The sequence below is a fragment of the Dermacentor andersoni genome, chromosome 7 (assembly GCF_023375885.2).
Source record: "Dermacentor andersoni chromosome 7, qqDerAnde1_hic_scaffold, whole genome shotgun sequence".
Lineage (NCBI taxonomy): Eukaryota > Metazoa > Arthropoda > Arachnida > Ixodida > Ixodidae > Dermacentor > Dermacentor andersoni.
The window spans coordinates 123,721,142-123,732,653 of NC_092820.1; the positions used below are offsets into that span (position 1 = coordinate 123,721,142).

Here is an 11,512-nt window from a genome sequence, read left to right on the forward strand (position 1 = left end):
AGACCCCATCTGGCAGGGAGCTCCTGAAAAAACTAGGCTGCGCCGATCAACTTCAAGAGATACAGAGGACTGAAACGATTCCGGACGAGTATCGCAACACTCTAAAAGTAGCACCCATACCCCGGAACATGGATCCCAACCTACACAAAGCACGCAGAGAAGCGAGGGCTGAATACCTACAAAAGACACTAGCACTCCAAGAAACGACGGTATATGTGGACGCAGCCACATACGCCAGAGCAGCGGGGCAGAGCAACAGCAACGCGGTAGCAACGGTGATTGATTCGAACCTACGCGAGATCACCAGCGCATCACTACAAGGCTGTACGATAGTCGAGGCTGAAGAAGCGGCCGTGGCTCTGGCGGCAGCGGAGGGATATCGTTCTAAACGGTCTCTAACAATCCTTACAGACTCGCAAACAGCGTGCCGCAACTACCTACGCGGCAGACTAGGGCACGGAGCGCTCCGCATACTCCGCTCCGGAGACCACATAACACAACGACAAACAAAAGAAGAACCAATTAGGCATACGATAGTATGGACGCCGGGACACACGGGAGTGGCAGGGAACCAAGAGGCGGACAGGATAGCTCGAGGGCACACTTATTACCGAGCACCCAACGTAGGCGACCTCGAGGAGACCGAACCTGTACCCCAAGACTGTTCGGCGATACTAAATTACTACAAGGGCTGCAGAAAGCGGTATCCACCACCGCACAACTCCCTTAGCAGCGAGGACTCTGTCGCGTGGAGGCAGCTACAAACGGGCTCGTACCTGAACCTAAACGTACTCAGCAAAATTCATCCCACACAATACAATGACAAATGCCCCTGGTGCCACGAAACACCCACGCTGTATCACATAACGTGGGCATGCCAGAACATAGACGTGGTACCCGTTATACCAAACACGAGTGCGGAGCAATGGGAGGGAGTGCTCTCCAGCGATCGCCAGGTCGACCAAGAAGGTCTGATTCGGCGAGCACAACTGGCAGCAGCATCCAGCGGAGCCCTGGACTAAGGGCAACCGACCATTGTGCTAAAAGATGGACGATTCCATCTGAAGACCGCAGACGACCAGCGAAGCTAGAGCTGATAAAGTTTTTCACTCACTCACTCACACTAGGAACATGTAGGAAGGAGAAGAAGAGGAGGGAGCGTGGCGTGACAATGTTGAAGCCTAGTCAGAAACGTTTAGAGGAATGGGATGATGGGAAATGGGCTCTCACGTGATAGGCAAGTGGTAGCTTCAGTCGGCGCGCTTTGGTTGCGTCTGCTGCGGCGGTTTTGGAATACGCTCACATAGTCGGCCTGGCAAACGCACACCGAGATTGTGCAAAGGAATTCAAGTGTGTGGAGCGGTCGAGTCTGTGTTATGTCAGTCAGGTAAGGCACCGAACCACCGCACATTACGGCGACGCGGTTCGTCTTCTAAGCAGCAGAAGGGCGCCAATTCTGTATTGAACTAAGGCGTCGGGGAATTAACCGGCATTGTGTCCAACAACCTGCCACAACGACCTAAAGGACGACTGGTCGCGTTTCGGTATGGTTTCAAGCATGCTAGAAAATTTATCGCACTGCAAACGTGTGAAGGCAACCGAGTCGCACTTCCGATGGCGATTTTTCGCGTTTGTGGGCATCTTCTGGGAAGCAATATAATGTCATTCGCTCCACAAACATGTTCAGGCATTCAAGCGAGCGTCCAGGCTCCGCAACGACCGCTTTCCTGTCTGAAAAAAATTGTCCCATCTTTCGCCCAAAGATGGAATGGCGAGACGGGGTCCCTGACCATATTTGAGGTCCACTGTTATGGCAGACGGCCCCAGTCAACGTTGTCGTCTGCCTCAATGCCTTCTGTCTCTCAACAGACCGGCGAGAACTCAATTGGCATGTCGCAACCACGCAAGGACGTCGCTCGACACAATCTTAGAAAATAGTGCATGTAAACCTCAAGGAAAGACGACGACTTCGGCGTTAAAGGGCAGGGTAACGCTATTTATTTATTTGGCAACTAAAGACGCATCACAAAACCTTTTGCTAAGCAAAAACGCGACAAATACCGATCCCGCGAAAGATCTTTACTCATCCTGCGGAACAAAAATTCGCAAGAAAATACGCACGCTAGTTTCAGGAACACAACAGCTGATTTGAGTGAGCGGTCGGCTTTCCGAGGCTACGAGAATCACCTGAGGCTCCCTCAAATGCCCACAAGAGTTCTTGCAGGGCTCTTATTAGAGAGAGGTATACGTTATATATCATCTAATGTCCAACATCCAGTGGGGCACAACCCGTTGTTTCGCATGAGTAAGAATAAGCTCCGCACTATCATTACGAATGGAGGCAACAAAGCGTCTATGTCACCTAAAGGCAACGTTACACAGCCCCCAAAGATATCCTTCCTGTGTGCAGGATATTTTTTTCTAAAGGCTCTTAATATGTCACGCGAAGCGCGCTGCGCAAGTAGATCTGTAAAGCCACCTGCCTATAGTTTTGGCACATTCACCTAAGAAAATAAAAAAAGAAAACCTTATTGTCGCGACTCTTCCATATACACGGCCGCAACCTGTCTTGCGTTGCTGTAAGCGTAGTGTCGTTTTTGTGGCCTCCGAGATTCGCGTTCATAGGACAGCAGCAGAAGCTACACTTCTTCAATTGCAGCTCGAGATTCTGAGGCAGAATGGCGCCGTACGAGGCGAGATATCGCCAGATTTTCCGAGAGAAAAAATAGAGATAAAGAATCAAGTAAAAAAATAAATAACAGCCGTTTCGCTTGGGAGAACATTGAAAGCGATAGCAAAGTTACGCGTAGCGCTTGAGACCCTCACGCAGCGTTCTAACTCTAGGTGAGGGCGATATGGCACGACAGAGCAGGTCGGACAACTGCTTTTGCGCAGTATGAATGCAGTCGTGTAGCGTTGTGGCCAGCCGTGTCATAGCGGTTGTCAGTGCCAAAGGAAATAATTAGATGTAATTAGCTTGTAGTATACAATCCCTTCCACAGAGACCAGTGTATGCATTACGGTGCGTCATGGACAGTTATAATCAACAGAAACGCAAATTTGCATGCGAAGCTCGTGCCATCTGCGAAGGAGGAACGCTGTAGGGGAAACACTGTAGAGCCGACTTTAAGGAGCGTGAGGGTGCGATTCATGGCTGAAGGAATACACGACGGGGGAGCGTCACGTATTTGCTTGAAACCTAGTTATAGAAAAGAATATAGCGGAGAAGTTGGCCCTTGTCACGTGATAGGCAAAAGGTATATTTTTGTCGGCTAGCTTTGCTTGCGTCAGCTACGGGGATTTTAGCAGGGCGTAAATGTTAGCCGTGACAAACGTACGCCCAGGTTTTTGAAGGTTCAAGCGTGCAACAAAGTCGAGTCTTTGTTATGTCTCTCAGGTAACGAACCAAAACCTGACACGTTAAGCAGGTGCGTGTGGGGAATGAAGGTGCAAGACAGCGGGGGAAAAGAGCAAGAAAATAAGCTCCGCATTTTTGGGTGCACGACAGCTGATTTCACCAAGCACCAGACAACGGTTGGGTATTCTGTATGGCTTTCGTGTTGAGAGCGCTAGCTACTCCCCTAACGGTGGTGTTAAGTTCAAGTCACCGACGCTTTTAAAAATTCTGGCGGAATGGGTGAGGCACCCAAGACTTTCTCCAGATTTCAAGGCAACGCATTTGCACCGAAGGACCATGCGTGTGGTAGCAGAAAACTACCCCTTACTTTCCACGGACCTCCAAGGTTACTACGTACCAAACAATCTCGAATAGTCCAGCAACCATGTGCGCAGGACCCTACACAAGAGCCAACGGGCGCGCACAAGGGCCGTGCACTATGCTTGCAAGTTGGCTTCCGAGGCTAGCCGAATCACGTGACGCTCCATCTTCGTTTTCTTTTTTCTTCCCCTTCCTCCATGGTGCGGCAAACCGGCTCCATCGCATTTTGAGGCCGTCTGCAGGGTACGTGTCTCGCGTCCCTCGAGACCTTCTAACACTAAACATCACGACTTGCGCATGCGCGGTCGAAAGCATCACCGCATGGCGACGGTAGCGCCGAGGGCGACAACGGGTTTGTAGCATTCATATGGTTGCTATTGCAATAAATTATGCTCACGAAAGCAGCTGAAGAAGAAGCAAGGATCATACGTAACGGCGGACAGCTGGCAAAGGTGTGTGCTGCGCATTCGAGTATTTAAATGCACAAATCAAACAGTGTGACGTCACTATCAACCGTTTTAGAGCGCAGTTCTGAGGCGCCCGTTCCTACGGCGATCGTCGCAGCGTTGTCCCTCGTAACCGAGTGAACGAGCAAAGCGAAAGATGCAAGCGAACGCGGAGCGCAGCGGGAGATGAAAGCAGAGAGCGCGAGGAGGAAAGCGGTGGAGCAAAGTATGGCGAAAGGGCGAGGAGGAAAGCAGAGTGCCGCACCAGACTGCGAAATGGCGCCCTAGTATTGTTATCTGATCGTATGTGCGACTCTAATTGTGTAGTACTTTCTGGAAGCCATGGGGGCACCAACGATTACACTGGAACCTTCGACAAGCCGCGAAAAAATGCCGACGCGCTTGACCCGCAGACCAGATTTTCGACGATCACCAAAGCTCTGCTCGCCGGTGTTGTTGTGCTTGAGTGTTAGCGGTTTTCAACGGTTCACTTCATTTATAAAGTGCCGCACGAGGCAGATTGTCCGCACCAGCCAGTATAGCACGAAATGAAAGTACGTACAGTTCTTCCAGTTTATTCATACTGTGATTTCTTCGAAGTGAAATTCAGAAGATAGTACTTGGATATTTATTCTGCGTCGAAGAGGAAGAGTAGTTGTTTTACTCACTTGTGATTTTAATGTGTAATATTTCTCAGACGACTTCTCTCGATGACCTCCAATCACCCCTGCTTTGGGCGAGCTGATTCCATCTTACGCCAGGAAATTTCCAAATCTCATCCCGCCTTGGTTCATTACAACCTGGTTTCAGCAAGTGACCCCCTTGGATCATGTATAAGGACGTTCGACGCCTAAAAAGAATTACATGTCTTCTGTATTGCCTGATGCATCGATTACGCTTTTACCGCTGGGTTGCTAGTTAAAATTTCCCTAGCCCTCAAGTGGCGGTTAAAGTAAATGATCAGAAACAGGAGCGAATTAAGATATACCGAGCGCGGACACCGATGCCGCGTTCACGCAACTTTCTTCACTAGTGGTTTGACGTGAAATGATTATGCATACCTCCCGATAACAGCTTTATACAAAAAAGGTTGTTTCGCTTATCTTTGCTAAAGCACTGCTTTCCACATAGTCGTTGACTGCTGCTGTTCACTGTTGTGAAGAAATTGTTCTAATAGCTCTATTCAGCGTTTGCATGTACTACGTTGTGTAATATTCTCATCTCTTTTACAAGTCAGGCAGCGCACACATTTTTTTTAAGCAAAATGGTCTCTATAGCATTTCCGAGTAATGAAGTTTGTCATGTATAGCAGATCACGCCGTTTCAACTTGGCAAGTTGTTTTCAAATTTTCTAGTTAAATATTACGTGCTCGCCTCCGTAAACGCCGTGCTCTTTTTTTATTGCAATAATGGAATATTTTGTTTCAGCGAGCACCTTCTAAGGAGCTAACACGATGGACTCACCGTCAAGAGGACATTGAGAATGCATGCGCGTTGGACGAAATGATAAGGGCTTTACGGATGTTGAAAATGAAGTGATTATTCGGGAGATATAATGGCTTGCGGAGATCTCTAAAGGCTTTTGAGCAGAATTTACAAGCATGTTGCCCACCTTCCGAGTACATGACGCTTCAGGTGTTTTTTTTAATGTTTCGATGGCCTCTGTCGAGAAGCAAACGTTTGAAGGAATGCCAACATTAGGGCTGGCGGGACTTTTATCAGAGAGAAACGTATAGGTTACATAGGATGTAATGTCCATCATTTAGTGGTGCATTATGCCGCGTTCAGACTACAGTCGCATCCGCTATAAGAGGCGTATTTATTGCAATTTACGCAATGCTGGAACGACTGTTTACGCAGCTAGCAAACGCCTATGTTCACATTGAGCCTTTCGATAAGATAGTTTTTTTACGACTGGCCAATCGCCGTTCTGGGACAGCCGCGTTTGGCATTTCTCAACATGGCGCCGATCAGCAAGCAGCTGTTAGAGCAGGTCGAGGCTCTTCAAGCCAAAGTTTTCACGCGCTGGTCAGAGAGTATCGGCCTCCGTCGCACTTCTTCAATTATAATTAACTGCTGCACAGGGAAGAAGCTTCCACACTGAGCATCCTCACTAGGCGCGGGCAGTGTACACAACACAATGAGACCGGAAAATCACACTGCACTCAGGGACACCGCGCGCGTTCGGCGCTAACTCGGGAAAACGCGGATGGCGTCGGCAGCGGCAGCAAGAAACAGCGTTGCAAACGCCGGACGGCTGGGATTGCGGTCACGCAGAGGCTTCATAAGCTAGTATCATCACCAGCCACGAGCACACACTGCACAATAAGACCGTCAAACCACATATACACGCAAAGAACAACGCTGCTACGTCGGATTGCTGGGATGGCGGGCACCGAATGAAAACGCGGAATATGTGGAGGCCGGAAGCTTCGTGACCGGAAGATGCAAACCGAAACTGCTTCGTGCATTGGCGGTGTCGTAACAGTCGCATCTGTGCCTGTCGTAAACGTAGCGGGTACTCCAACATTTACGCCCAGGCTGGTTGCGATTGTTGCGTACTTTCCGCTCAATGCAACAGTATTGTGAACAAACTAGTTGCGCTTTTTGCGTTTACGCTTACGATCCATGCGAACGATTCGTACGTAGCGCACGTAGTCTCAACGCGGACTTAGACGTTATTTTCATGAGCGGATTACCGATTACGGACGCCCACTGCGATTGGAGCCAAACATTCTAGTCTTTACTTAAAGGCCACGTCACACAGCCACAAATGACGCCCTGCCCTATGATAGGTTATCTTATTAACGGGTGCTTTAAGTTTTACGAGCAGTAAGCTGCGCAGGCAAAATTGCAATGCCTCCCGACAATAGCATAGGCCTTTTTACTTAGAAAAAGGTAAAAAGAATTATTTTGACGTGACTTTTGCATGCTCATAACAGATACTCATTGTGTGCTGCCGTAAGCATTGTAGCGTTTTGTCTCAGAGATGCGCCAAAATACGTCAGTACCAGAAGCTACACTTCTTCAACTGCAGCTGAAGTCATTGAGGCTGAAAGCTGCCAAAGAAAGCGAAATATACGCAGCTTTACAAGTTGAAAATAGAATCAAGTAAGAAAATGAGAACCGCTGTTTCGCCTCGGTGAACCATTCAAAGCGATAGCAAGGTTATGCGTTGCACCTTAGATCCTCGCGCTGTCTTCTAACATTAGATGAGGGCGATATCGCTTGACACAGCAGGTCGTGCAACTGCAGTTGCGCAGATTGATTGGAGTCGTGCAGCGTTGAGACGAGGCGTGTCACAACGCTGGCGCGATGATGAACGCCAGCAGTGGTGTTGCATGCGTTGCGCCTCGGTGGTGCATGAGACGAGACCGATGGAAAGCCGTTGGCACTTGTCAGCGCCAAAGGAAACAAGCAAATGTAAGTATCTTGACATTTTGCTCTCCAGTGGCAACGCTCTAGATCCAACTGAACGGAGCGTGAGGGTGTGGTCCATGGCAGAAGGAATGCACAACACTCGCGGGCAACTGTCTGTGGCTATGCGGGAAAAACTACAGAGGCAAACCGCACCCAACTGAGAACGCTTTTGAGAAGAGTCGGGCGTTTTAATCCACGTTAGTTTAGACTCGGGTAGAGAAAACCTTAACACTTTATTAGCAACGGTTAAAGAAGTCAATACACGCCACTGATTCTTAAGGTTCATTTATGTTGCGGCTCCTCCCTGCTGCGTATATCGCGCAAACGCGATATTTCAGCGCATGGAAGCTGCGTCGATTGAGCGTCTGTTACAAGCAACCAAAATGCTGTCAAACGCTGCCGGACTACTTGGCGCTGTCACACACGTCCAGCAGTGACGCGCCCCTAGCTTTCCCTTGATAGCCGAAGAAAGCTTTCAGGGAGCGTCGCGTGACAATCTTGATGCCTAGTGATAAAAAGAATATAGAGGAGCAGTAGGCCTCAGCCACGTGATAGGCGAAGGGTAGATACTGGTCGGCTTGCTTTGGTTGCATCTGTGTCAGGCATTTAGGAACAGACTGTTACGGTCTCAACATGACAAAGGGCCTTAATTAAACATAGCACGAGGCTGCCCCACCCATTCATCAGGGCGTATATCGAAGTCAACGCAGGGTTGACAGCTTCCCTTGACGAGTCCCTCAAAGGCCCCTCTACCTCTCCTTGACAGCCTGAAACAATCATGAAAAGGGCCAACGTCGAATTGCACCAAAGACCGGCGCGGACCTTCGATACCCACATTGCTAAACGGTCACCTATTCCATACCATCGATCGTGGAGGGCGACGGAACGATACGATATCATGGGCGGGATATTGCGACGTATTCCACGGCTTTTATTGGCAGCGATAGTCATCACAGTTCCTAGTCGAGTGGCGTAGGAAAGACCACGCTATTAAAGGTGGAAAGCTATCATGCAGTGGAACTGTCGTGTCTTGATGTCAACTCATACGTTTAATATGCTCCTGCATGGAGTGGGCTTCCGTAAGTGCAACCAATGTCACTAATGTAAAAAAAAAAACCTTTTTCATTCATGCCTACTACCGGGCATATTCGTCGATGGGCTTGATGGTGTTAGATATGGGGCCGTTTCCTGAGGCTACTACGAGTTCTCCAGACCACATCGAATCGCACCACTGCTAAGTAAGGTATGCAGAAACACGGATGCCACATTCCTGACGCACGACAAGTGCAAACAAGTTGGCGGCCCCCACTTCGTGTGCCACCGGGGGAGCTATTCACTGCTTGACTCTTCCAGAAAGCGAGGGGATAGCGTGGCACTGTTGCAAGGAAAGTGGGTCCCGAAGCAGGACGGCTGTGATGTACCGGGAAGGCCCGGTAGCGTAGCCCCCATACGCCTATTGTGCCAAGGCGTTGCAAGCCAGCGAGGCAAGACCAATTCTGCCCGCCTTGGTCCGCCGTCGCCCCACCTGGCTCTTGTGAGGGCGCGTAAGTCCGCAAGGCAAGACAGCAGGGGGACCAAGCGGCGACTCTCTTCGCCGGGTATGACACCATTGCATGGGCGCCTACCGTTGGCCGAAAATGGCGTCATCTGAGCGGACTCTCCCAATGGCCGAACATGACGCGTCTTCCAGACATCGAAGGGCTTAAAAGAGACACCGGGAGCAGCAAGAGGATTCCTGGAGCATTCCCTGATTCACCAATCTCGAACTGCTTGCCGCGGGCCGCAGCGTCCGAGTTGCTGCCGGCCCGTAATGACTGTACGACTGTTCATTGACGTCTCACTGTAAGTAATGTAAAATAAACTCCCAAGTGCTTGCATCCCTAGGTCCGTCCCCAACTCCTACAACTGGTGGCAGCGGTAGGATCGCCTCCAACTCCTACCGTGGATTCGTGGCCTAAACGCCACCTCGAGCCGCAACAAGGTGCACATGGGTGGCGTGGCCAAAGCAACCTCAAGATATTGAAGATTCGAGTGTGTGACGCAGTCGAGTCTTTGTTATGTCAGTCAAGTAAAGTACCGAACCACCAAAAATTCCATAGGTGTGCGTGGTGGTTCAAAGTGAAAGACAGCGGTACCAAAATAGCAAGCAAATACACACCGCAGTATAAGGTGCACAGCAGCTGATTTGATCAAGCACGAGGCCACGCTCGGGCATTTTGCATGGGTTTAGATGCGAGAGCGCCGGTAACTCGACTAAACGGTGGTTGGTTAAGCGCAAGTGAACGACGCTTTTAGCAATTCTGTCGTCATGGATCAGGTGCCCAAGAAATTCTCAGCATTTCAAGGCAACGCAGTTGAAGCGGAGAATGACGCGCGTGGTAGCATTAAACCAGTTGTTACTTTCGACGTGCTACCCGCCGTGGTTGCTCAGTGGCTATGGTGTTGGGCTGCTGAGCACGAGGTCGCGGGATCGAATCCCGGCCACGGCGGCCGCATTTCGATGGGGGCGAAATGCGAAAACACCCGTGTACTTAGATTTAGGTGCACGTTAAAGAACCCCAGGTGGTCAAAATTTCCGGAGTCCTCCACTACGGCGTGCCTCATAATCATAAAGTGGTTTTGGCACGTAAAACCCCAAATATTATACTTTCGACGTGCTTCCATGGATGTGACTACAGGTGCCACTAAAGGGTACCACGTACCAAACAATCTCTAATGGTCCAGCAACAATGTGGGGAGAATCCTACGAAGCTGCCACCGTACGTGCAGAAGGCCCCGGAGAGCGGGAGGGGCGGAATCGGAGAAGGTTGGCTTGCCGAGGCTAGCGGAATCACGTGACCCTCCCTCTTAGTTATTTTTCCCCTGCCTCCATGGTGTGGGCAACCAGGTCCGTCGTCTGTCGTGGCCAAGCGCACTGCACGTCTCTTGCGTCCCTCGAGACCTTCTAACCCTAAACATCCACTAGCCAAGCATAAAAGCCGACGCGCTTGATCCGCTCCGCAGATTTTCGACGATCGCATACTCTGCTCAGACCTATCGTTGTACTTGAGTGTTACTGCTTTTGGAACTCGTCGCTCCGTCTGCAGCGTGCCGTACGAGGGAGATTGTCCGTGCCATGATATATATCACGAAATGAAAACACGTATAAAGTGGTGCGCTCAAATTTTGCATTAGGAAGTATCATAAACATAAGTGAATCTCGTTCATTTTCTTATGCTAGAATTTCCTGGTTTATTAAGATTATGATTTCTTCGCGAAGAAATTATTAAAGTAGCACCTTGATATCTTGTTCTGTATTTCTTCTGAATACTAGTTTCTTAATCGTTAGCGATTTTAATGCGTAGTTCTTTTCAGGCGACCTCTCCCTGTGATCTCTTATCACCACTGTCTTGTGCGAGCTGATTGCATATAACGCAAATTCTTCACACCAGCTGTACTTCCAAAGTACATATACTAAAATTGGAACGATACAGAGAAGATTAGCATGGCCCCTGTGCAAGGATGACACAAAAAATCGTGAAGCGTTCCAGGTTTTTGAAAGGCGCTTACGACAACGTTTCCCATCAATCCATTCTAGACGCACTTTTCACAATTGAACTAGGAGGGCCAGTGTATCGATGGATCAGAAACTACTTGACACAAAGGTCCATGTTCATACGTACGGAAGATGGTCCGACTACCGACCACTACACATGCCGAGGAGTTCCCCAAGGTGGGGTTCTAAGCCCTATTCTTTTCAACCTCGCGCTTCTTGGGCTGGCCGAATCCCTACCGGAAACAGTGAGTGTCTCAATCTACGCCGACGACATCTGCATCTGGTCATCAGCGGTCACTCATCTGCAGTTTCGCGCAAGGCTGCGGAGAGCAGCAACACAGGCATCTCACTATCTTCACACACAAGGCCTTACCATCTCAACAGAAAAATGTG

At 49.6% G+C, this 11,512-nt stretch overlaps 1 non-coding gene across 1 annotated transcript; it reads left to right on the forward strand.

The window, feature by feature from the left end:
• Positions 1 to 11,017: 11,017 nt before the first annotated feature.
• Positions 11,018 to 11,120, forward strand: LOC126534984 (U6 spliceosomal RNA). Its single transcript, XR_007600438.1, has one exon. It is a non-coding gene; the product is annotated as a U6 spliceosomal RNA (small nuclear RNA).
• The last annotated feature ends 392 nt before the right edge of the window (positions 11,121 to 11,512 follow it).